The sequence below is a fragment of the Tinamus guttatus genome, unplaced genomic scaffold (assembly GCF_059628265.1).
Source record: "Tinamus guttatus ecotype Peru unplaced genomic scaffold, ASM5962826v1 Tinamus_guttatus_pri_ptg000125l, whole genome shotgun sequence".
In the NCBI taxonomy this organism is placed as follows: domain Eukaryota; kingdom Metazoa; phylum Chordata; class Aves; order Tinamiformes; family Tinamidae; genus Tinamus; species Tinamus guttatus.
The window spans coordinates 6176247-6203612 of record NW_028288659.1 but is presented as its reverse complement, the minus strand read 5'-3'; the positions used below and the strand labels follow the sequence as shown (position 1 = coordinate 6203612).

Below are 27366 nucleotides of genomic sequence, written 5' to 3'. Positions count from 1 at the left end.
TTTCAAGTCAAGCCTAGTATTTGGGGCCAGATATGCTGATTAAGTGATTTTCCAGCTGCCAGTCAGCAAATTAAACAAGGATAAAAATACAGAGAAACAAAACCCAGGCTGAAAAGCTTCATGCATCCTTTACTGCAGATGAAACTGAGGCATGTTGACAGGGACAATGCCGAAAAAGTTACAAAATAATCACAAAAGCTTTTTTTTTTTTTAATCCCCTCTTTCTTCACATGAAGAATTGATTTATGATAGTGGCAAGATTGAACAGGTACAGTTGCATTCAGCAAGGGACACAATAATACTAAATACTGTCTTGCCGCATACCGTTACTGTAAGGTGTGGAGCAAAAGGTTGTTAAGATTAATAAAGGCTACATCTGTATTAACACTAGTTTTAAAGCATCCTCCCAGGCATCCCCGACTTTTTGGGCAATGGTTCCATTCTTGGGGCATTTTGGTACCACCAAAATGCCACAGATCCCCTTTGAGAGAGAATTAAACTTGCAGCTGTGCTCTGACCCCCCAGCTCTTACTGAGGCAACACCATTGCAAACTATCCAGCCATCCCTCCCAAACGCAAAAGGAGCTGCACTTGGAAGCACGGATTGGACTCATTTGGTTCCAGGGATGAAATTAAATCAAACCCCAGATAAAAAGCCTGAAGTGCAGAGTGTAAATGCAGGGGGCACAGCACCAGCTGCCTCAGTCCCTTGCGTCCCACCTGCTGCCTGCGTTACGTGATCATTCAGTCCCAGCCAGAATCAGTGTGCTCAGGTCCCGAGGAGCTGACTCCCCTTAACCCCAAGAGCCGTCCTGCCGACTCCAAGGGCCTCAACTCACCCACTGCAATGACTTGGGCACTCTCCTCCCCCAGGTCCAATGACCTGCATGCGCCTTATTTAAAACACCCTCCTTGATGCAGGCAGGAATATTGTGGCTTATCCTAACAGAGAAACAGCACCCAAGTCTTTTGGAGCAGGGAAGATGGGGGAGAGAAAAGAACGCTTGTTAAGAGAAAATGGTCCTTTCTTCTATCTGTGAGGGAAAAAAAAAAGAAAAAAAAAAAGGATGCTGGCAAACGAAACATATGAAATAGCAAGAATTAAATCTCACATGACCAGCAAAACAGAATGGGGCTTAAGTATCTAGTTAATAGCTTTGGGCACTTTGGTTTCCTGAGAAAATTTCCTGCAACACAGTACCTATTAATGGGTTTTCTTTTGTGAAGGTACTTTACAAAAATTACAGTCAAAAGATACAGATTTGATCATTTTTTAAATAGCAACAATGTTCTCTCTGTGTGACAATACAAACCTTCGGAAGCACAAAGTCTGAATAAAAACTATGCGTCTTCTGGTATATGCAAGAGTACTGTTTAACATTGACAAGGTGTTGTGAAAAAAGGTACATAAGTCACCATTTACTATAAATTTTATATATATTGCTGACTTTTTGGTTATTTAACTGCTTTTAAAAATATGAGATTTTTATTGAAACAGTTAATACTCTAGGGAAAAATATGTTTTAACTTGAAAACAACAAACAGCCTACACGATCCATTTTCTTCCTCCAAAGACAGGGAGGTTCTTTTGCTGCTGTTTGAAACCTGCCTGAAGTGTCTTTGTGTCATAGCAAAGTCCCCATCTCCTGTATGTAAACAGAGGAAAAGATGACTGTTCTTCTCTCAGTGAAAAACAGTCAATTTTGCCACATTTTATCCTTGATGTTTTTACTGTTTGGAAAAAAAAAAAAAAAAAAAAGGAGAGATTGCAAAACACCAGACTGAGCTGCAGTTAACTCTGAATTTCACTATGGACTGGACACTCTGCAGACTCCTGATCTTCATATATTGAAAATGGAAACGCAAATGTAAGAGACTACCATGCCACTCAACGTAAATGATGATGACCAAATATTTAAAAAGGACAACAAAACTGAGTGCAGTGCTTGAAGCTCAGCACCCAGATTCATTAGACCAGTGCTTGAAGCTCAGCACCCAGATTCATTAGACCAGAACCATATCCAGGCTCTGAAAACTATTGGTCCTTAGATGAGTAGCTCATCTCTGTCAGCTGCTGAACATTCATGGCAGCTCCATACAACTGAGAATTTGCTTTTCTTTTTCCTCTTAACGCACAGTTCTCTGATGCTTTTTATTCAGTTACATTTGAAGGAGGTTTTCAAAAGGCAGGGAAACATGGTTTACAATGAGATGGGAAACAGAGAAGCAGCCTAGTCAAGCTGCATGCTCAAATATGACAACTAAAGGGCAGGGCCAGCAGGAAAAGAAGGCAATCTCATCAGCACACTCATATAGCTTCGTTCTGTGATCCGCAAGATTTCCGCTATTGTTGAAACATCTGCAGTTCGGCAGAAATGGAGACAAGATGCAACTTGCACCGTTATTAATGTAACAGCTTATGTTTTGCAATCTTAAACAGAGTCTAAAAGGTTTGGGTTCTAATCACCCCCTTTCCCTCTCTTCTTCCACAGTGTTTCAGGTCATCCTCTTTACCTAGCGGAGTGAGCACCGGCACGGCTTGTGCACACCCATCTGGGAAAGCTGCGCTTCTAAATGAAACAGCTTCCAGGCTGCCTCATTAGTGGCAGGAAGAGGTTTTTTTCCTCCTACCACACTTCTCTCTTAAATTATCACCAAAATTAGTCCGTATCAGAATTCCAGACCTTCCAGATATGCAGTGCTGGGCCTGTCTACGTTTCCTGACAGTTGAAGCTCAGCCAAGAGCCTAACGAATAGAAGAGATGAGTCAAATGCAAAAAACTGCTGGCCTTTTCCTAGGCTGAAGAGTATTTACTGGGGAAAAGCAAAGGGGGGAAAATGTTACACACAGCTTTGAGTATTGCTCAAAAACTTGCAATTACATTTTTCTTCTTAAATACCACATGCAGATCTGGTGCTGCATCTCAAAAGATTTAGAAATCGAGGAGATGCTGCAGTGGTGGCCAAGATGAGCAAAGATATGGAACAACTTCTGTACAAGGAAGAAGCAAACAAACTAAAACTTTAAACTTGGAGAAAGAAGTGGCTGCAGAGGCAAAGGATAGATATATTTAAGATCCTGCACGGCATAAAGAAGATATTTCAAGAGTAGTAACTACATCTAAAAAGGACACTAGTAAATATGCAGGTGGTGTGAGAGAAAATGAAGCACTTTTTCACATAATAATTAGTCTAACTTCGGAACTCCTTGTCAGAAGAGGTTGTGTATACCAGAAATTTAAAAAGTTAATGGCCGGAAAACTCACCAAGAATATGAAGTGCAAAAATGTAATGTATATATTGTTGTATATTTGCCTCATTTTTCTGCTTTTTCTGTGAGCACCTGATACCACTGTCAGATAAAGAGTGTAGATATATTCTTTGGTCTGAGTACATCCACTCCTCTTATCTTCATACTTGCTTGAATGTTTGGGTTCCCTCCTCCGAATGAATCCTATAACCCAAATGACTTGTATTTCTGACTCAGGTTTGGGGACATATACAGTCTCTCTGAAATGTATTCTTATGCTAAAATACTTAAAAGGCTGTATTTTTGTCATGGCGTGCATCCTGGACTGAGGGACACCTGAGTAATGGCTGAATGAGCTATCAATCAGCCGGCACCTTTAATTCATTAATTTGACAGATGTAGAAGATACACAGGGCAAAGATAAAAGGAAAAGGGTGAAAATAAATCTAATCCTTCTAATTTGCTTTCATTATCCTTAGACAGGGCACCACTCTGCGAGCTTCCCATAGCAAAACAAGAGATCAGACCATTACAAAACCTAAAAGACAAAACCTCAGATGCTTCAGTGTTGTTAAAATGAAGTCAGAAGGAGTCTTCGTGGAAAGGGTACGGCACGAAAAAGGATGAAACTGCAATGGCGGCAAGATAGAAGGGACAAGGAAAAACTTGCAGCACCTTCTCACTCTTAAGGAGAAACATACCCTAATATTTACACACGCAGGGCTTCCTGCACAGCTATTAATTTAAAGCCTTACTATTGTATTTGGTACAAGGTGACAAGACATCAAAAGGAACCAGAGGAACAAGAGTAATGAAGCAGATCAATAAACAACTCAATAATTCTTTGAAGACATTCAAATGGCCTCTCAGAGCTACACGGTCCCCATGACTGTTAAAAGAAAGTACCAAACGTACCAAATACATTCCTACAGGCCAGCAAGGCTGATTTAAGCTCTCTGAAAAAAATGAGCTTCCCTCCCAAAACCACCATGCAAAAACAAGGGAAAACAATCAAACCCAAAGATAATCAGCTTAAGTTGCAATAGACATATAAGTGACAGAGCTAGCTATGCTCCACAGGGCAGTACTAACTGGAACTGCAAGAGCACTACGTGGCCTACACTAAGTGCAAGCAATTTCTATAGCAGGTAACACTCAAGAGTCAATAACTCTGTTTCACAGAGTTCCACTACTGTGGAAATCACCCCAAGTTTTTCCCTCAACAGAAACTGCATCATTTCTTTTACACCTAGGTAACATATACCTAGTAATATCTGAAAGCTGTAAACTAGAACACTCAGAGGGAAAACGTGATGTTTTAATCTCATTTCTGAGAGCTGGGGGATGCACTATTTTGAAAGACTGAGTGGGAAAACAAAGCATTTTGCTAAAATAATGGAAATCACTCCTGCCAAACAGGTGGAAACGCATGATGTTTATCTCTTATTTGCCAGTATTTATGTATGTATACCCATGCTAGACCCAAAATGAATACCAAGATGCATTTTGCTCCTAAAGCAGGGATAATACACAAAATAACAAAAGCATCTCCAGCATTGCAGAGATTGCTTCATATGAAATGCATAAACATCTGTGTGCTTGAGGAAGCACAGTCTCCACAAAATATTGATACTCTCACTGAGCTGGCTACAGAGTTAGTCTTTCTGCTGTTAGCACGTACTAGAAATCACGTGCACTTGCATCATGATGCAACCGCATTAGTGGAGAGCTGCCATCACCGTGCTCTCTCCTCCAGTCTGATGTTCCAGACATGCAAGATAAAAAATTACAATGACGCCATTGCAAATGAGGAACCCAGATCTTACAATGGGGCAAGTATTAAGGCCAAAGTAGAGACCACATAAGATGGATGCAATCACCCATTTATTACCTCCAGGAACTACATTAATTTGAAGATAAAAAAGGAATCAGCAATCCAGCCCCGCCAAAACACACAAGTTTGCAATAATTTTCTCCCAAAGTGGAAGAGAGAAAGATGGGGAAAGTAAAACTCTCACAATCATGCTACCTAGGTAGGGCCCTGAAGGCTAACAAAATGCCCATTATTGAGGCATCTCTAGTGGAAATCAAGGTTTCCACTGAAAGAAAATACACTCAGTCAGACAGAGCAGTGAGTTAAGATGAGGGAAGGACTAAGGATTAAAAAAAAAAAAAAAGGATAATTTCAGCACAGCGCAGCAGCAAGTTTCAAAATAGAGTGTATCCAGTTTGGGAAAGGTTATTTGAGTACAGTAACATCATTTTCAAAATGTAATGAATTTATACCTTTTAACTAGGAATTTGTGAGGCTGGATTGCCAGATTTGGAGATAATGAGAGCAACCATACAGCCTGCGTTCTGCTAAATGACTTGCATGCATTCTCAGGGCTTGAATTTTGACATAATTGCATGAGAATACGATAGACATTACACACACTTGCACCGTCTGCCTCCACCGGGGCAGATGTTTACCAGCTGCAAAACCTAAATGACCACACGATTATTATTCCTGGTGCATTAGCTAATCTTTTAATAAAATAATGTGCAGGAAAGGCCAAATTATATGCCCGATAACATTTATACCTCATCTATCTGCTAACAATCATTTTTTAATCCATACTGTTCTGGTCTGCTGAGCAAATCTCTTAGTGTCTCTTATCACAGGAGAACTCATAGGCTTGAGGGGCTGGTTGCAACAGGGCTGAAGGTTTTCAATGTGTGTTTAAAGTTTTGGGGATTGCTCTTTTTTTTTTTTTTTGATACAACAGTAAATTAGGACAATTTGAGGGGGGGAAGGGGGAAGTTGAACAAAATTACAGAAAATCACCACGCTTCTCCAGAGCAGCCCTGGGAGAGGCAGATGGTCTGTACAACAGGCCAATGACAGTATTTCATCACCCCTCTCCAAGTGCAGCCACTTCACCCAGAGCAGCAGCTCTTGCAAGCAGAGAGTCTCGTAAATCCCTAACATGAGTGGTTGCTCACGAGCCTTGGAGCCCTGGCCCTGCACTCTTAAACAAAACGCTGCTGGCCCATAGCTGCCAATTTTGTTGCCTCCTCATATGCACGTGGCACCCTAAGAAACAGGCGAGACCTCCTTCCTGCAAAACTCTCTTGAGAAGAAGCCTCCGCACACGGAGCTGGACACGAGCTTCCCGGGAAGCCTGTGCTGGAGCCCATATAAACACCGTGTTGCTCCTACATTGCATACGCTACGCGGCATGCAGCAGAAAACATTTCCACCTTGAGCCAAGAAGACTGAAGTGTGCATAAACACAGGCATTTTCATAAAACTGGAGCAAAATTTCATAAAGCTTTTTTTTTCTTCCCTCCCCACATAATTATATATCTTAATTTTGTAATTAGATGTCTTAATTGCATAATTAAAAGGACATGAAGTTTCAGTCTAATTAGTCTCCCTAATTGCTATGCAGGTTCATATCCTCGTGATGCAACAGTGCGTGTTTCCTTGGGCATCTCAGCCATTTCTACATATTGCGAATAATGTTATGGGTGAGGATGCAGTTTCATGTTCACATGGAGAAGGGAAAATCTGCCTAGGAGCCCAACCATCCTAGCTTTTCCCCACCACAAAGGAGGTGCTCACTGGGCCCATGGCCCGATACTGGAGAGGCCCAGGAAGGGTTTGCAAAGCTATGGTGCCTGCATTCCTGAAACGTTATCCTTCCTCCTCTTTTAGGGCTAGTCTCAGTGTGCACGTACTGCAGCGTGGCAGGCACCACAACAGAGACAAAAAGCACTGCTGGAACAAGCCCCTTCCCCCCTTGTACACTCAGAGGAGCTGCTGTGACCGACTGCAGTGAGAATTCACCCCCCATGAAACAGCTCGGGGTAGATGCAGACAGACCTCATCATTACACTGCACATGACATCATCATTATTATTTTTTTAAGTGAACATCGAGGGGCCAGGGCCACCATCCATTCTGCAGACTGAACACAGCAGAGGTCCTGCAGAACAGAAACAGATGTGATCAGAGAGCTAAAGATCATTCCATAGTGCACAAAGTGTCTGAATTAACGGCCCACCACCCAACTTTGTTCTGCATTCCCCAACTTTTGTGTGCTTGACTTTACAACCTTAATAATGTGCCTTTAATGCAATTTTCTGTGCAAGTTCTCAGGTTTTTAAAAACCTCATTAAAAATCCATCACATTGCATCACTTTATATCCCCACGGGTCACCAAAAGACCCGAGAACTACAGCAGGAACCTTTGCCAAGTGAGCTAATGGCGGAGCTGACAGAAGGAGCTGGTTGTCTCTCATGCGAGGCGCAGCCTGCCGCAGGGTCTCACCAATATTTGCTCAGAGCAAAAAGAACAGCAGAATTCAAGAGCGATGAGTTCAAAATGACGAGTTCCTTGCTGGATGCTGATGCTTGCACCAGTGAGCCCGCTGCACCCGCAGCGCTGCCGCATCCCCTCCCTTCCTCATCCTCAGTCACGGGGCCATTCCCTGATGCCCTGGTCTCTGCTTCGCACTTGCTTAGTACAGAGAGAGGACATTCAGCAAAGACAGAATCTGAAATATTACTTAAAGCTATATATAAATAAAAGTGATTCCAATGAATATGTGCTAACTGCAATTTTTCCAGTACTTGTAATTTGCCCGGATTTGCCTGAGAAAGGCAAAAGGTACATCCACTGACAAAAAAAAAAGCCACCTCTTCCCACCAAATACTGAATCCCTGAGTCAAAGCACAGAAAAGCTAACATAAATCAAACGTAATAACTGAAGGAAAAAAAAAAGGCACTGAGAGATCCCCCAAAATAAAACAAGTAAAGCAATATTTTTCTTTAGCCTTTTGTCTGGGAAACCATGGAGCTCATGTTAACTGATGTTTTTCAATAACTGTGGCTGAGGCTGACACCAGTCCTGCAAAATGTGAAGCCCAGCTGGTTAGAGTTTGATAAAGCAATAAGCAATTGAAAAATGGAGCTGTATAATGGGAGCAGCACAAAAATCTTAATTTGTGGTGCTCCCAGACCCACCTATAATTGACTATGCCAGATTAAAAATAAGAGTTGGCTATCAGTCTGAAGGCTGACATAAAATTTCAGCTCATAGCTCGTTATTTTAAGCAAGTTATAATCCATTATTGTAGGGGGTGACAATGACAACATTGTCTGACCCTTAATTACAGGAACGATGCCATAATACTGCACATACCAGACAGCCTATGATAAACTTGAAATTAATAGTAGAGATTCTACATGCTCCCCTGACTTGAAAACCCTGATGCTGCAAGGAGAAAGGTTGTCTGTTTAACTTTTCTCGCTCAGATTTTCCTTCTATTTCTTTTCTATTATTACCCCAAAGTAATACAAAAAAAAAAGAATCCCCATCGCAAATGATTAAATTGCACCTTTTCCGTCACTTTATTTCCACACCATCCAAGTACAATGGAGGCACAAACACCTTTGGAGGAATAATCCCATGTCCTGGTGGGTGGCTGAACCAACCACATTAAGCAGCGTGGAAGGACCCACTGCAAGTGAGAATGCTTCAGGGAACATGCTCTGCTCAAGTGACAATCTTCTATATCATGAAATAGCACTCAGCCGTCAAAAAAAGGCCCAGAATTAAGCAAGATAAGCTACCACACATATATCTAAGAAGTGCAGTGTGTTTTGCTGCCACCACTAGAATACCACTAGAATTTAAGTGAAGGGGATCCAGAGCTCCCAGAGTGAAAAACAACACAGCAGTGTGGGCACTATGGGGCAGCTTCATAAATTCTTGCAGGAGGGAAAAGATGACCTGACCCATCCATCCTCAAGGCTCCTGCATACAGGAACAGTAAGAGGAAGGTCAGAAGTGGGATTCAAAGTTTGTTGAAAAAGTGGAAAATAAACTCAACTGCCTCTTGTTCTTTGAGCCATCTTCATGACTTTACAAGGTAGACCCCAAATTGTGGGCTAACCAAAGCTTAGCTGTCTGGGAGGAGGAATAAATGAATTCATGTTCTGAAAAGGACTGAGGTCATAAGATGACATGAATAGGAGCAAGGTACAAAACTTTGTTTGCTACTTCAGCGATAGCAGAACACCCTTCACTAACCATAGGCTTCATTGCACAATCAGGAAGACCACTGAGGCTATTTTAGTCTTCTTTCTGGAAATGTGAACAGTCCAAGTCACCAGAACAAGCCTGAGTACGCAACTGTGGGCCACTAGCCAAGGCTGATAACCACTACGAAACAGAAGGCAGTTGAACAGATGCCAGACAAAGACAAAAAAAAATGAGCAGAATTTGAGATAGACTGGGTGAGAGGATCCCAGGAAGCAAACTTCGAGGAGATATTCCAAGCTTGAAAAAAAAGTCAAAAACAAAACAAAACAACCAAACACACAGAAAACATCCTCAAGTATTGCTCCTCAGTGTCATCCAGTGACTTTCCTGGTGCTCTGAATCACCACAGAAATAACAACACTGGGTACATGAACCAAAGCAGGAAGGACTGAAATACATTTTTCTTCTCTAGTCACTAGAAGATGCATTAAAATTGTGCCTTACTTGTTAAACAGCAGGTTGGACTGTTGAGACAAAAATATACTTCTTAAGTATCATGTTCCTTCTGGGGCTGCTAGTTATAAAAGAAAAAAAAATGCTTCTTTCACATTATCTCATCTTGTGAGTGCACTTTTAAGTCCACTCTGACCATTCCTCCATGACACAGACAAATTCCAACCGTTAAGAATAATTCTCTTAACTTCTTTATAAAGAAACCCTTGTTCAAGTCAGATAATTTTCATGTACAGGCTGACATGGAAATGGCTTTCCTGGAACAGGGCTGATTTTGCATTACTCCGTGTCATGCCACATGACAGATTACTCGGCAGTCTGGTTGTCTGGATCCTACATAACCCACACAGCAACAGTCCTCTTTTTGGAGAAACAGTTGCACTCATGACAGGAAGAGCTAATTTTAATGAAGTGTCTTTGCTCTTATATCAGTCATGTTCTTTCTTAAACTGTTTATTTGGCAAGCTCCTGGATGCAATTTGTAATCATTGCTCTCTGCTAACAATAGAAAGTCCATTGCAGTTGCCTCTTCCTTGGATTCCAGGGCTTTTAACATCCGACATACTGTCATACAAGTAACATACCATACAAATTCATTAAAGACTCCCCTCATAGTATTTCTCAAAGACCCGCAGATGCACTTCTGTCCTAGCTCACCCTCTCACCTGCAGTTAAGCAGTCTTTAACGTTCCTGGCGCACAAAAGCAAAAAGCTTCAACATCTAAACTGCAGATCCACCAAGACGGTGACCATCTTCCCATTGCATGGCACCGTGCACAGTGGGACCCTCATCTTTCTTGGATGAGGCTCCTAAATCTTACTAAAATGAAAATGATACATACATCACAGGGGGCTCCGAGGGGGAGGTCTGCATACTATCATTCAATAACTTTTTAACTAGCACAATGAAGCAAAATTCCATAGGGAGATGAGAATGGTGACTCATTACCATAAATGACTCACCTTCAAAGGGAGGCAAAAGGAGAGCTGAAGCCTGGTAAAGCCAGTTTTCTTCAACCAATCTGCAAGAACCTCATCATGGATCAGTCGTATTTTCCAGAGGCAGAAAAAAGTAGCTAGATGCTGAAATACAGAGGCTTTAAAGAGATGAAGAAGTTGATAAAACGACTGACAACAGAGTTGGGACCAATAGCAGAAGAGAATGAGAGCAAGGCTTGTTACAAACTACAGAAATCCTGGCAGGAAGAGAGTAGAGGAGGGAACTGGTTGCTCAGCAAGTTGAGTCCTACAGAAGTCACAGGCTGGAGATGGGACACGGAATCCTCAACACTGTCCTCAGCTAAACAACAAAGAAGGAGATTTGGATTCCAGGTTCATTAGTTATTATAGTTGGATTTATACATTTTTGTGTCAGCTACACCAATGATCTCCAATGAGCTAACCGTAGAACAAGAGTCCTGGAAACAAATCACTTTAATTACTGCTGGGGAGTTTGAGTTTAGTGCTGATCCTGAGCAAAGCTGGTCCAGAAAAAACAGTCAAAAACAGCAAAGAATGAAAAGCTTTGAACAGGAGGAGTACAAATTAAAGACTCAAGAGAGCATCAGCACAACCCACTGAAACCAGGTAAGCTGTAGTAGTACACGAGTCTAAATACCACGTGCCAAACATGGCAGTGTAGAGAGGTAACCCTCACTGGCTACCATCAGAGCTCCAAAAATAAGCGTTAATGTTTGTCTCAAGTGGTAAGTGAAACAGCAGCTGCAATGTAAAGCCCATGGAGGGTACAAATTCCCACGATGACACCCCGCACTGCGTAACAGCCGTTTTATTTGCCTATCGAGTCACTACGCTAGGAATAGCTAACTCAACCTAAGGCACTTCTGAATCCTTCAAATGTTTAATGAAACTGCATTTAAATATATATATAGGTCTGTATCTGTGTATATATATAAATATATACACACACACACAAAATCTGTTCAGTTCTCGATAGAACAAAATAAATATTTAACAACTTATGTGTTTTGGTCGCTGTTTGTTTGCCACAAGGGCTTCTTTAGGTCATGTTTTTATTCATGCTGAGCATTCATCTTTCATATGCATCTATCCCTTGAAGGTGCATCTTCAGTAGAGGTGAGTTAAGACGACATTCTGCTACTGAGGATTCACACTAGCACCTTCAGAAAGAGCTGTTTTCTTGCTCCCTGGGAAGTTGTCCTGCTAAACAACATTCTGAGAAAAATCTAATGTGTAAGCCTGAAGATTTTATACATTACAGTTGCACTGATTAGAGGTAATTGTTTGTTCCCTGGCATGCTTTGGACTGTCTGTTGGAGAACCACCTCTTCTTAACACCTTTTACTCCAAATCCATGTAAAAGGTCAGAACTGTCCATGACTACACCCTTGAAAATGACTTTTCAAGTGAAGTTTGAGGGATTCGAGTAGATTTCAAGGCTCCCCAAGTGCCAGCTTCTCTATCCTCATGAGAAAACAGAGAAAGATAACAAACGTTAAGAACTTTTGGAAGAGGAAAGAAGAAATGGAAGTATGTGAGGAAGGAATCAGATGACTGCCTACTTTAATTTGGATCTGCAAGTATTTCAGTAAGTGGTTAAGATGACTTTGGTTTCATTTTTCTCAGACATAGGTATCAATATTTGAATAAACAGTATTTTGAAAAAAGAACACCACTTTTTAAACTGAGGCAACAGAAAAATTACAATCTGTAACTGCAGGGAAAAAAAAAAAAAAAAGAGGCATCCAGCTGGATGCCGCTTCATTTTCAGAAATAAGCAGTCTCACATAACATATGCCTAAGAGAAGGGCTAAGATGCTCTTTGCAACAACAATAATGATTTTTAACAAACCCTGGAATGCTAGCAGAACTCAGAGCGTTTGAAGTGTTGCCAACATAATTCCAAAATGCAAAAGGACAAGAGAAAAGCAGAGGTAACGATGAGCCAATTAGCCTGACGTCATCCCAACATAAAATAATGGAACTATCAATTTGGGATGCCATCAACAAAGAAGCAGAGGAGAGGCTAAAAATGTAATTAATGCCATTCAGTATTGTCAAACAAGCCTTTTTTTCTTGGCAGGGGGTATAGGTATCGCTGATAAATATAACTTGTCCATTGGCACATACTTGGGTTATTCCAAAGCACTAGAACCACCAGACCACACATTTTGCCTTAAGACCTTACACAACACAGAGGACTAATGAGTCCAAACTAGACAACCAAGCTAAACAAACAAAAAATTGGCTCAATGCTCAACTGCAAAATGTAGCTGATTGATAACCATGAGGAATTAATCAGCAGGATAATTATTGAAGAAACTTATAGGAATAGTTTCTCATCCACCAACAAAATGAATAATCAGTTAGAGTTACTATAAATCTGACCCCACAGTTTTTCTGTTAAAGGACATGTCCACAGTGGTCTGGCCATCCAGCTGCTGTGCAGACACTGGAGTGGTTCATGGGACTTGATATGAGAAAATTGGTCCCAGTAGCTATTTGGTAGCTGCTGGTCTTCACACGCTACCGGCAAAGGTCCAGGTCATCTCAACTACAATAATTCCATCCTAGGAACTACATTTACATGGAATCAATCCAGTCAGCAGGTAACCTATTAGAGAAGGACTGTAGGAGGCAGCTGAGACAACCCAAGTGCTCATGGCCCCTGAGAAAGACAGTGGTCCCATTCCCCCTACCATCCACCCCACATATTCACCCTTGCTGCTTCCCATATGGTTGACCTGATGCCTGATGCAGCCACTAAAACAGCAGACTATCCCAGCAGCAATGAACTTCTCTCAGTTTTGTATTCAGGAGGTAGTGGAAGGGTGTCCATGTGCTCAGCCAGACAGATGCTGCCAAAGTCAATCAAGAAGTGGGGTGGTGGGAAGGAGAACTTCCCTTTCAGCAGTGGCATGATATTAGGTCAGCTTACTCGCTACACCAAACATTTCCCTAAACCCTGTGATTCTGAAGCTCGTTCCTGGCAACGTTAACTACTGACACACAGGTCGGTAGGACAGCATGGAGCACAAAGGACTGGCTGCCACCACAGAAGGAGGGAAGGAAAATGGCAACCTGATGATATGCTTAGGAAGCAGACGCACAGATTACACCTCCAGAATGGCAGGCTCTGCTCAGAAAGCAGAAATGGATAAAAGGCTGCAAAACACACCCAAGATCACTGCTTTGACTGGAGCTCTAAACAGAGCTGCTGGGGCTATAAATGCTAATATCATCCCTGAATGTATAAGAAGAGGCTACCAAACAGAAGTGAGGAAACAACAGGTAGAGACTACCTGCAGGAGAGAGCTCTGCCAGCGAGGAGCTATCCATCCTCCTCATGAAGCCCAGCCAGACTCCAGGGACTGCGCACAGGCATTGCAGAAACATAACCTTGAATTAAGAAGTCATGTACTGGGACGAAGGGCACTTAAAGATTAACACAGTTTACCAGGGGAGCCTGTGGACTCACTGTTGCTTTCAGCTTTTAGAAGATAATTAGTCCAAGAAGAAATGAGTCTGAGGGAAAACGCAGAGTCTATATGCACAGGAGGTCAGATTAGATGAACGCATAGCTCATTCTGATCTATAAATGCGAAAGTGAGTAGCTATTGCTCTAATTGTTGCTTGCTGTCATTGGAAGAGGGACTCTTCTTCTGTCAGGAAAGCACTTGTACCACCACTACAGATTAGTGACAATCACAGGCCTGGCTGATTTCACCTCAATACAGTCACATTCACATGTAAAATGAGCTTGCCCACATTGGAGATTGCCCACAGCTTACCTGCAAACATATACATTGCATCTATAAAAGGGAGCCTAAGCATATATACTGAGCCTGATAACAAATAGCAAAACAGTTCCAGACATGTTTTGCTTTTTGTTTTTTTCTTCTGTATTGAAAGATTCATTAGAATCTCGCTTTAATAAAAGTGCCTTACCCTACAACTCAGTTTCATTAAGTATGTGTATAGCATGGACCTAAAGAAATCATTAAGGCCTCTGTGAGAAAAAACAAGCCTCCCTTTCTCACATCAAATTGAGCATATTTAGAAAAACAATCATTCTCCAAAGTCTTTACTTTACAAAGAAGCTATTGGGAATAGCAGTTCTTTGAAGGAAAGGAAGAAATCTCTTCTATGGCACAGGGGGAATGTCTGTTATTAAAGGGTATGAGCACAGGCAGAGATGCAAGACCACAACATAGTCACCATTGGGGACTTCACAGCTACTGCACAACATCACAGGAGGATTTTCTGCAACTCTGTGAACATACAGAGAAAAGAGTATGCGTGTGCAATTTACAGCAACTGCCAATAACCTAGAGCATGTTTTAAAGAAAGACGGAAAAAAGCAAGGGGGAAAAAAGCACAAAATCTCCCATTTCACAGTCAATGCAGTCAAACACATTGTCCTGCAAATAAAGTGCTTTGTAGAAGACATATTGGAAGGGAGGATTAATTATTCCATTAGCAACACAGGATGAATCTGAGGCTTATCACTATGGACCGACCACATGTGATCTTAAATCTCCTCAAAATTGAACATATATCATTAGTGATCTCTCCTGAGAGAGCAGAGCCAGAACAGTCACCTGTTTGAATCTAAAGCAAGTCTATTTGGAATGAGGGTGGATTTTCCAGCAGAGCAAAGCCCTGTGTTCTTCTGCAGAAACACTTTGGCTCCTGCTTTTTAACCATTGGCATGGGCTTACATATGCACCCTATTGTAGCTCTTCTTCCTACGATGAAAAGCAAGGGGAGCGAAGGGAGCAAACTGGGAAATCAGCATTTGAGGGGAAAAAAAAAAGTGAGAGGGGTGGGGATAAAGTTTGAGTGAAACACATAATTCTGGGAGGGAATTTGAGGCCTGGATCATCCTAAATGTTTGTGACTGAGTCCAGGCACAGAGGTTGTGACTGAGGTCCAGGCACAGCCGCTGCCGTGTTGGCCGAAGGGCAGCAGAGCCTCCCACCTCCTTGCACTGGTTTGCGGAGCAGTGCAGCGAGTGGCAGGGATGACTCAGGGGCCCTTCGGAAAGCGGCGCGGAGCAGCCGTCCGAGGCCACGGAAAGCCGTTCCTGCTGCGCCAGGAGCGAGCTGCGGCTGGCGGCAGAACAGGCCGCGCGCCCCAAACGGTGCGAGCGTGTGGCGGTCTGTCTGCTTGCAAAAGCGGTTATGAAAGATGGCAGGGCAGCTGGGGCACTCCGCACGCGCCGTAAAGACGGCGCCGGCTCCTCCACCTTGCCGGGGAATTGCCATCCTCTTGTTTCCGCACGAGGCGCGGAACAGCCTTTCTGCACTACGCTGGGGCTTCGCAACCAAGACAGGCAAACGCTCGGTTTGCAAAACTTTCAAGCAAAACTAACTTGCCTGCTTTTAATTAAAAAACAACAAGAAGTAACCCAGAGGCTGCATATTGCACATCCCATTATCCTCACTTATTAGAAACGTATTTCAGCGTTTCTCTCATAAAGGAGAAACATTAGGTAGTTCGCATTGCTGCCTGCAGATGCATTTTTCAGGCCTGGGTGTTAAAGCTCCTAAATCTGTAGTGAGCTCCTCAAATAAAGGGGCGCAATCTTAACTCTCTGTTGCACAGAAACTCTCCAGAAACAAAGGGCTGTTGCAGATTTGCAGGTGTTCAGCAATTTCTAAGGAAAAAAAAATCACACTCTTTACATGCAAGCACCTGACGATGGCATGGGAGAGAGGTTTTGATCACCCTAGTCAGAACAGTCAAGATGGGAGAAACTCTCATCTGACAGAGTTTGTCACCATCATAGTAACTCAACAAGGAAGATATAAATTACATAGGAGGAATGGAGAATGGAAGAGAGGACAGACGGGATGAGCAATGATGGATCTGGGAGATGTTTGTTTCAGAAAGGAGGTGAAGCCTATGGAAGGACAGAGCGAAGATGATGCCCCATGTCACCAACAGCTGAGTCAGCCGTTAGAAGCATCAACCCATCGAGAAGTTGGGGCTTGTCGCGGTCTGCATGAGGGCTGCAGCGCATGTGGCAAGGCAAAGACTAAGCTGTTGGCCTTGGTGTACCTCTTCGATGTATAAAATCACTGTAGTCCTCACGAGCTGTGATTGGAAGAGTAAACACGCGATTCTTGCACAGTTGAGACACACAACTATCTGTACCATTTTACCAAGTGGGTGCCTACACAAACCCTTAAGTATCTGCACTACCATGTATAATTACTCCTTCTGAGCATGCAATAATTGTAAATTCATGAACATTAGGCACACATTTCATACATTCAATAGGATCCTCTGTGTGGAGGCAACTCTCTTACTAAGTATGACTAAGATCATACCATCAGAAGGGAAACAAAAGGTTTAATTTATGAGTCATTTATCCCAGGACCTTACATGAAAGCAGAAAAATCCTTTCTAAAATATATAACCAAGTGTTTCTGTGTTGTTCTTTTTTATTAAATGATTAGATACATCCTGACCTGCACTAATGGCAAAAATCGTAGTTCATTATTCAAGCTTGCTGTGATCAATATAGAGAAAATATGACCACAACGTCATGAGCAGGCAGGCCTCACTTGCAACTATGCTTAGTGAAAGTTACTATATGATTACCATAAAAAAATGGGCAGTAGCACAGAAATAATAACTTTGAAGTGGAGAAAGGATGCAGTAGAAAAACAGGGTTATGCATACCTCGGCGCACCTACAGAGTCTTTAATGTACTCGAACCTCACATTTGCAGCAATCTGGAACTACTCAAACACCAAATTCAGCATAAAAAATAGGGTTAACTTAGCCCAAGCATGAAGGAAACTGGCTAAATCTGCACCAGCGAGACCTCATCCATTTCTTTCTGCGATTCCGGGTATCAGAAAGATTGAAGCGTTAATAGCTGTCTTATTGACTCATTATGTTACAGGCTTTAAAATCTGCATTAAAATAGATTTCAAAAATCTCTTATTCAAATCAAGCACATTTGACTGCAGCTATATCAAACAGAGTCCCTGTTTTACCAGAGATATGCTGCTTCATGTCAGTTAGTTGACACAACTATGCATCTGCCTCTGTGCTAAATACATGAGCATGCACAGAGGAGGGGGAGAGAGAGGAGAGAGCACAAGCACATATGCAAACAGGCTGTTATCTGTGGGTTTTTTTCCAACTGGGAAAAAATGTTAGCACAGCTCAATCAAATCTATTGAAAAGAGCCTAGGGATCCATGCAGCCACCCAGTTTCAACAAGCTCTTTATCCTGGGCCTTACACCAAGTGTGATGCCGACGATGGGAGTTCCTCAGCTGACCTCAGTGGGTGCTGGATCAGCCCCACGCTAACAGTAATCTCATTTGATATGGCTCTCTTAATTGGAATAAAAAGTATTACAGAGCATGAGAAAGGCTGACAAAATCTGACTTACGGAAAGCAGCAGCATGGCTTGAGCATGATAAAGGTAATATAAAGATTTTGCGCTTGCTGTAGAGAAGATGATGTAATTAAGGGTGAAGCATTTAAATTATTTGGGCAATATAAATTTCATTTGTGTCTCAGCTATGAAGTAGGTGATTAAACCTGCTTCTTAAATTTAAACAGCCTCCCCCTCCTTTGCACACACTTCAGCCAGAGATGTTTAACACCACGAGGGCATCTTCACTGCCATGCGCACGGTATGCACTAGACCCACATCAAATAATGCACTGCCCTGTTCTTACCATGTACTTTATCAATTAGTTTGCTTCATTTGCTGTTTCTAAGGACTCCACAGGGGCCTCAGATGTGACCCTTTCCCCTTGCACAATGCCATTTCAGACCATATACATGTAGATCTGGCTTGGTCTTCCATCAGGAAGTTGGCCAGTGAGTGCTGGGGGGGCAAAGCAGATGTCTGCTCTATCAGAGAACTGCTCTGAACTGCTGGTGCTGAACTGGCTTAGCTTTGGTAAGGCTGTCCCCAAAACCCCAGTTACAATCAGTGAATTAAAAAAACTTTAACGTGGTATTTATAGTCTACAAACAGAATTCAAAATTTAAGTCTTCTCATCTTTGTCTTACAGATTGCAAATCACCCACAGCTTTCCTACATCTCTCACTAAGTCTCTTTTTATGCTTCTCCTCCTTTCTGTCCTACCAAAGAAATTGATCTTCCCATCTTTTCTATTTCTTATTTTCATAGATAAGAAAAAAACAGCCACCCCTCTGCAAAAGTTCTCCCAAATCTGGTCACTGAGTTGCACTTTTTACCTGCTTTAAATCTTTCCTAACAACCTCTGTTATCGCTCTTTTAAAAACTAACTAACTAAATAAATAGAAGCACTCAAATTAATGAGTTCTGAGACATGAAGACAGGGACATGTGTTACTGAGCTTATTCACATAGGGGAGCCAAAACCACCTAATAAGATAGAGCCTTAAAGCGGAGCTTTACCAGTTTATGGGAGGCCTCCTGGGATAAGACAGGTGCCTGCTTTAGCAGGGGGCTGGCTCGGTGTCCTGCGAGCCCCCTTTGCCGACCTACCCTGTCGCACTCTCTCTGCTCCCCACCTTTCCCTTGCTTATCGCGGGTTATTGCTGTGCTGCACGGCGAGCAGGGGAGAGCAGAAAGCAGGGCCCGCATCGACAGGCCTGCCCGCTCCTGCGCTCCGCACGTTAGGGAAGAGCCATGGCAGATTTGGGGCTGCGCACCTAGGCCCCAGGCCGAGGCAGGGCCTCCCCGCTTGTCTTCACGACGGCTGCTCTCCCTGTAAGTCATCCCCGTATTAACATCAATTGCTAATCAGAGTGCAGAAGGGAAATTCATCGCTGTGCCCAGAGCCAGCACATGTCCCACTTCAGCCCATCGCAACAGGCCTGGCATGAAACCCTGCGCAGCGCTTAGCACTCGTAGTAAGCCCTAGGGGAAGGTGAACTGCACTTCTTCCAAGTTATGCAAAACCATAACCCTGGGAAAACGCACTTCAGCACTTAGGCACTGTACAAATGGAAATTAGAAAGAAAAAAGAAACCCTCTTCTATAGATAGGCTAACGGGCACTATATTAGGAAACACTTGAAACTTTTTTCCCCAATACCATTTTATTCTAAGAAAAAGATTTTTTTTTCTGAGCAAATTGTAAGTGATGTGGTCTCACAACCCATAATAAACACATTATGCTCTCAAAAATAGATCTTATCAAGTGGTAAATACCTTTAAGCTACTGAGACTGCACAAGCTTCCACTGTCAGTCCTTTGGCACCGACAAGGAAACAAGTTTCAGAAAGGCCCAGAAAACCCCACTAAAGCCAATACCCAAATATGATCTTTTTTTACTATGGTTTTATACCAGCACAGTTCCACTGACTTCAATGAAAAAAAAAAAAAAAAAAAAAAAAAAACCTAATTTGTATTCAAGGGTAAAGCAAGACTATAACAGCTTCTTGCAAAACTATGACCCTCATATTATCTAACCTGCTGTTCTGACCAGCATTTCCTTTTCTGCAATAAGTCTAACCCAGAACTGCAGCTGGCAGAGCTTAAGATATCAGGGGAGGCAGCAGAGGGGAGAGATTACCAGAACTGTGCTCTGGGAGCCCCAGAGCATCATTGCAACCAAAATATCTCTTCCTTCAGCACAAACATGGCAAAACGCTGGTGGTAGTGAAAGGTCCCTGTTGCTACAGGACTACCAGTGTACCAGTCCTACGCTCATATAGCTGTGCTCTTCTGGTACAGCCAAGCCACTGCGCGCAGGTCTAAGCAGAGCAGACCTGGGAAATCACACCCTGAGCTCTGCTAGCAACTGTGTCAGTCAAGGACCACGTTTCTTGGCATCCCTGCATGACACCTCGCTGTAAAAGACAACTACGAAGCAAGGCAGCTACAGTCTCTCTGTGCAAGGGGCTACGAGAAGGTGGGCCAGGTCCCATACTGGCCAGATGGTGCTTCTCTTCTGGCAGAAGGGAGGAAAAATCCACAGCTCTTTTAATCACTTCAAATTAGACTGCTCCTCCATCAAAGTCTGAACTCCCACCGGAGGGACACACAGCACCAGAGAGCTCCGGCTTCACTCCCTTCTTCCAGGCAGGAAAGGCAATGCCAGCCTCCAGCCCAGCTGCCCCTCAGGAACGCATGAGCAGGCCCCCCAGGCCAGGACCTCTTTTTGGAATGAGAAATGCCAACGATGCTGCAGAGGATACACGAGCCAGCTGTTTCACTGGGGCTGCAAAAACTCTGTTTTGGTTACAGACAGCAGAATTGCTACCCCTTAGTTAATTTGATTAAACATGCTGTCTGCAGCTAGGAAAATCTCGCTGATCTTAAATATGGGCAACTTTCATGCAAATTGAGAGAGCAGAGTAGGAGCCAGTAGGAGGATATTGAGTTCATTAGATCTTGTCGTTCACATAATACTTCCACTGATTTAACTCATTGCAGATAATCTAGCGTAGACACACTTTATATCAGTCAAAACCTATCTATATGCTGACAAAAACTTGCAAGAGTTTTAGTAACTCAAGATAAAGATATATTCTTGTGCTATATACCTGCATGTATGCATACAGGTACAGAAAGTTTCCATTAACCATTTTACCCCTTTCTGTGATCCACTACAAAAATGACATGTGCCAGAAGATAAAGAATAAAATGCATAGAAATACTTGCATGAATCAGCCAGCTAAAAGTGCTCAAAAAGGCCTGAATTCACAATCCCCCTTCGTGCTGATGTCTGTGATTCTCGTAGTCCCCCAGATAACCCACATTCAGTCCTCCCTCTCTTTCCCTTTGTTCATACTCTCAGTCTCCATGCCGAGTGCCATGCAAGTCCATCACATGAATAAGACCTTTATAAAGCTCGCAGGTGCTGTTGTGCGTTTCTGTTCATGTAATAAATAAGGCAGCAAGCCAGGAAGGCCAAACTTTTATATATGCCTTTAATGGTTTTAGGGAGGATGTAGGGTGTGGGGAACGAGGGGAAGAAGAGAGCGATACAAGCTTAACACCATAGCATTGTTTTCAGAGATGTGTTTGTTAAAAAGTACACTGAGGTATACGTACACACAGAGCAAATGAAATCAAGGCAGGTGGGGTTTTTCCCAGCATTTGATGTGCCAGGTGAGAGCTGACACTATGCACAGAACAAAAGCGCACAGAAGGAGCGATCGCACAAGCTATTGCGAACCAGAGCTCCCACAGCTGGATCAGAATAAAAGCTTGACTGAATTATAGAAAAATATGTTAAATCAATACAAAGCATAGACAGCACCATTAAATCTTTATTTGGAGACAGCTTAAACAAGAGCCCCGTATTCTTTTAAAAGGGGGATGATGGGGAAGAAAATAACCCAAGAGCTCAGAACCACATCTCCTTTTCCTACCACCCCTTTCAAAGTATATGTATTGCTTCTGAAAGGTCTCAGTACTGTAGGATATGACTAAAAGTGTCCCGATACTCCTGCAATGGCATCCGGCTGAAGGAGGAGTCCAGAGAGGTGCAGGTGCCAGGGCTGTGAGAGCCAGCAAGGCCATGGGCACAGGAGGCCTCGGAGGTCCAGCTGCAGGTCTGCAGAGGTTCCTCTGGACACTTGCATGAGCGAGGAAGTGCCAAGTGTATCAGTGAACCTCAGGCCACAGCCTCCCCATTGTCCCTCTGTGGGTTCTGACCACCTCAGCTCTTTGGGGTGGCTCCCTCCATCTGCAAGGAGCTGGAGAGCTCCGTGGTGTCAGTCATTCCACGTGAGGGCCATGCAACATGAGGAGAAGCTACCATTTCTCTAATGGTACAAAATAGGGACAGACATCTAATACGAGAGATTGCTTTTCAAAAATGGTCCAGGCTGGACACAAAGTCGAGATGAAGGCTGCACACTCCTCACAGCTCAAGCCCTTCATGCAGGAGACCACATGGATACCAAACTCACAAGGTGCTCGGCTCAGATCTTATGATGCAGGAAAGGTGAGTACAAACCCAGCCTGCTTTCAGACAGCAACAAGGCATGTGGCACTACCAAAACTTCCTCCTTGTTTGCAGAGCAATTGAAATGAGGTTCCTGGAATTTATTATAGACACTTCATTTTGTTATCGATACACAGGAAATGCTGCAGCTACGGGCTGTGGAAAAGAGATAGGTTCGTGGTACTCATTTGTCATGCACGCACACATCACACACACTGTAATGCACAAGAGCACTGCTCAGAAAACCCAAAACCTGAAGTCCACCCTTTGCTCTGACACAGAAATGTGCAACAGGCGCAAATCACCTCTCAGTGTCCAGAAACTCTCACCTTTACATGGGGAAAACACTACCAGGATCTTGCAAGAGTCCTCAATTCTTTTATTGAACAGTTGACCTGTTAAAGCAAACAGTGCTGGAGAAGCCAATATGAGAAGCGCAGTTCTGTGCAGAAGTTGTGTTGGAGCAACTCCTCCTCCACGCAGGAGAGCCTAGTGACCACACTTGCTAACCTAAACACAACAGTGAGTTCAGTTTCCAGCACCAACAGCTTGGAACCACTGCAGATGAAACTGCTCAAGCCTCTTGTACACTTCCTCTGTGGATACTCCTCTTAAGCACTTACCATTTTGTCACAGACATCCCTTATAAAGCCCTCTGGTAGGACAAGACAGACTACAAGCCCAAATCAAAGCCTATTCAAAATTCAACATAGATAGAATGACATGTTTGGATTTGGACCTGTTGAAAGGTGATTTATTTCTGACAAGGATGATTTTTTTTGGAAGGACCATATGGGAGGGAGTTAATAAAGGTATTTAATATACAGGCTTGCCATCTTTCATAACCAAATCCAGAACAACACTGCAACCAGCAAGCACAGATCAAGCACACCTTGGGTAACAGCAGCAGCATTTGACATTGCGTTAGAACTCCAGCTTTTGAAAGCAAAAGGTTGGGTTTGGATTAGCTTCACTAGCAAAATAAAAGTACAGTGGGAACCCTATTTACTTTTTGGCTACAAGAATTGACTTCAGCGCCCACCCCCGTTGTCAGCACTTGCTAGCAAGTGCTATCCTCATCCACTAAAGCAGACCCCTTCTAAGCTGTGTATCTCGGAAGGTGTCACTCAGGAATGTCGAGGGTACAGATGGATTGCTTCCCTGTTTATTCTTTTATTAGGAATTTGTTTCAGCGAGCGCTTCTATCATAACATAGTCTGATTTATGCATACCTTGCTGCAGGGAAGATGAATGCACTAAACTTTCCACAGAACAAGATGACCTCATGTTTAAGCAAAAAAAAAAAAAAATTATAAGGGACAAGACTTTGCCCTCAATAGCAAGCTGCAACCCAGAACCTATCTCAGCCAGTGACTCAGTACATTACAATCCAATGATGAATTCCCCTTCCAAAGGCTTTAATTTCAAAAACCACCTTTATGGTTTACATATTCCCTGGGAGTAAGCCAGTTTCTCTCTTTGGGGCACAGGCAATCTTCATTCCAACAGGATCAAGGTGGCAATTACACTTCGTTAAGAAGTGGGATAGAAAGAGAACGCAACGATTTCTTGTTTACTTTTATGGGAGCATCAAGCAGAGGCTTCTGCCCTTTTTTTGTAGCGGTCAAATTTTAGGGAAGGAGATTTAGGAGAGGAATCTGTGCAGAACTGATAGATCCAACTTTGTGAGGGGCTCCCGGAGCTTCTTTGGAGACAAGAGCTCTCTAGTCAGTAGGCTCGCAGCTAAAGACTGTGGTGGAAACACCTACATCAGCTCCACTAAGGGAGAGAGGGAATTCTTCCCTACACCCCTCAGCATTACATGCAGAGATAGATAAAGGTTTGCCCCTTGATGTTGAGCAGAAGTCAGACAAAACTGTACCGTGTCATCTGGCTGTCTGGACTATGCTGTACATGTGGCGTCTGCTTGATCTTCTCAGGTCGAAGAAATGCTGGAGATAAAGCACGAGCAAATAAAAATAGTTTGAAGAAGAATGGTGGTGATAATGCCCATAGTACCTTGGTGCTTCATGCTTTTAAACATTCTTAAAAAGCTGCTCATACCGTGCAGTGGAAATCAGGAACACTTTCTGCTTACAAAAATAACACACTCCATTTTATAATCCCAAATTCTATTAGGTGAGGTATATAAATAGGATACACACATCCAAGTGGCTTTTTGATTGGTACCAGACCCTGATCCCAAGGACTCCGATTGCCCTCTTGCTCCCTTTGCAGCCCAGCGACTGAAAAGGAGGGTCACAACGGGGAACAACCATCACAATTATCTGTAGCCAAGACGACTGTAAGGTCTGAGAGCTCAGATTTCAGAAGGGAAAATGAGAAGTACATGACCTGCAAAACTCTCAAGCAGTCCTATTTCTACCTTAAAGAGTATAGCAGAATGCAGGCTGAGTGGAGACACCTGAAAACTGCCAAGAGGTGCAGCTGGACCCACCTTTCAGGAAAATCAAGAGTTGTGTTGCATCATGCACAAAATAATGTCTTGCCTGCAAAGCCTCCAACACTGTGAAGCAATAGACAGGGGGGAAAACAAACCATCTAGCAACTTCCAATGGAGAAAAATATTGAATTACTCTTGTGAAAGTCTCCGAACACCAAGAGAACTCAGGTGGGTCAACAGCAATAAAAAATAAATACGTGAGAGACAGAGTCGTATGAATCCCTGTGATGACGTGCTTCTCTAAAAATATCCACGGGCACTTATTTTGCCCCTGAACCCAACGAGCTGCAGAGGACTGCGTTACCCCCGCACAGTTGCACTGCAGGTTGATGAGGGATGCAGGCCCGATTCACACCTCACCTAAAGCAGCAGAGCTCCTGGAGTCACTGCAGTTATTCTGATCAGCCCCAGCAGAGGACCCAGACACAGGTTTTGGGAGATAGGCAGCTCACGAGCAGCCTGAGCAGCTTCATTAAAGCTCATAGTGTCTCCCAACCACAAGTTTCTCATGTGCTTCATCATTAAAAAAAACTGTCAGGGGAAGGGGAGAAGGTTACAATATCAAGGAGCCCTGAGGACCTGAAGTACATTTAAAGAGAACAAGTTAGGAGTAAATCAGTGGGCATTTAAAGATTTTTTTGTTTCTTTGTTTTTTGTTTTGTTTCTTTTTCCTGCTCATCCTATTTCATGGATCAGGATTGCTAGCAGGTTAAGAAGCGGGTTATGAAGAGGCCCACTGAAATCACCCTCTTTCCTCTTGTCTACATCAGAGAGCACCCTGGTTTGTTTATTTTTTCCTGTGGTAACACAGGTCAAAGTATTAAAAAATCTGAGAATCACTGACCTCTTTCCTGCAGTCTTTGGGCTCACACATATGACAAGACTGGGCAGAAAAGACTAAGTTCAAAGCAGCCTGGACCTCTAGGGACACTTTGAAGTACTTCAGCATAATCTGAATTCATAAGGACCCCTTTAATGTCTAAGTAAACTAACAAGCACTTTTGGAACAGTGTAATGTCCCCTAAGGAAAAAGAGCTGTACAGTAATAATCACTGAATTACCCAAATAGTCTTAAAAAATAGCCTTATTAAAAAAAGAGAAAAAAGTAAAAAATCCTATTAGAATTGCTTCATTCTTTTGGTAAAGGTAATTGCTTTTTCTTAAGAAAAAAAAAGAGGAAAAAAAAAGGAATAAAAGGGAAAACAGCAGCCACCATCAAGCCTTCCAGAGTTACTCTAAAAGTGTCATTCCTGATAATTGGTAGCAAAAGAATTGGCAGTGAAGTTAACCATTTGTGGCTGGACTGTGTACTCACACCTACAAATGTATATTAAAAAAAAAAAAAAAACACACACACAGAGGACTCCCCTGTATCTCCAGAACAGCATAGGTTTCTGCAACCAATTGAACCACAAAACACTGCAATCGGGAACAGTGCTTCTCCCTCAAAACAAACTCCAATTATTTTGTATGTAATTATAGTTGCCAGGAAAAAAAAAAGGGCAACTTATCGCTTACATGGAACTATATTCCTTGAAAGACAGATTGTTTTGGGTAAGAAATTTAAATCAGATCATCTGGTGCTACCATAGGAACATTAGTCTACATCCTCTATACTATTCCCATTTCAAAAGGGATCTATTGACTTGACAACATGTGGTCAGGAAGCAAAATTTTCCCTCTTATTATGTCCAGGTAGAAAGCATAGAGGTTTTTTTTTTTTTTTTTTTTCCCCTCCATTTTCTTCTACAAGTGTTGATCCACTTAGGACAAGGCACAGTAGTCACACATCACAGGCTGTTTTGGGGACACTGGTGGGACAATTGCATACTGTCTCTCTCTTGCCCATTCCAGTACTTACCCAGATTGGATGGATGTCAGTACGGCAGAGGCTCTGTCCTGGACAGTGGCCAAGAAGTATTAGCTGGTAACAAACACAGCAGCACTGAATGAACATGGCAGCACAGTCCTCTGCTTTAGCCAGGAGCATCTTCAGAGCACAAGGGCCCCTCTACCTTGTGCCATGTAAGATGTGACACAGGGCAGAGAGGACTCTGACTGCTTCCACACAGGACTAAAGACCATCTCCTCCTGGAGCAGGAGCTCCAACCCAGCCTTCTGGCCAGGGAAGAAGTAGAAATTATAACAGAGAGACCACCTGCGACTAGGTCATACAAAACGAGGGGATGAAAGCAATGCCCTGA

At 42.9% G+C, this 27366-nt stretch overlaps 1 protein-coding gene across 1 annotated transcript in view; it reads right to left on the bottom strand.

Moving 5' to 3' along the window:
* TBXAS1 (thromboxane A synthase 1) overlaps positions 1-27366 on the bottom strand; it is a 209737-nt gene that overhangs the window by 160882 nt on the left and 21489 nt on the right. The window lies entirely within an intron of this gene.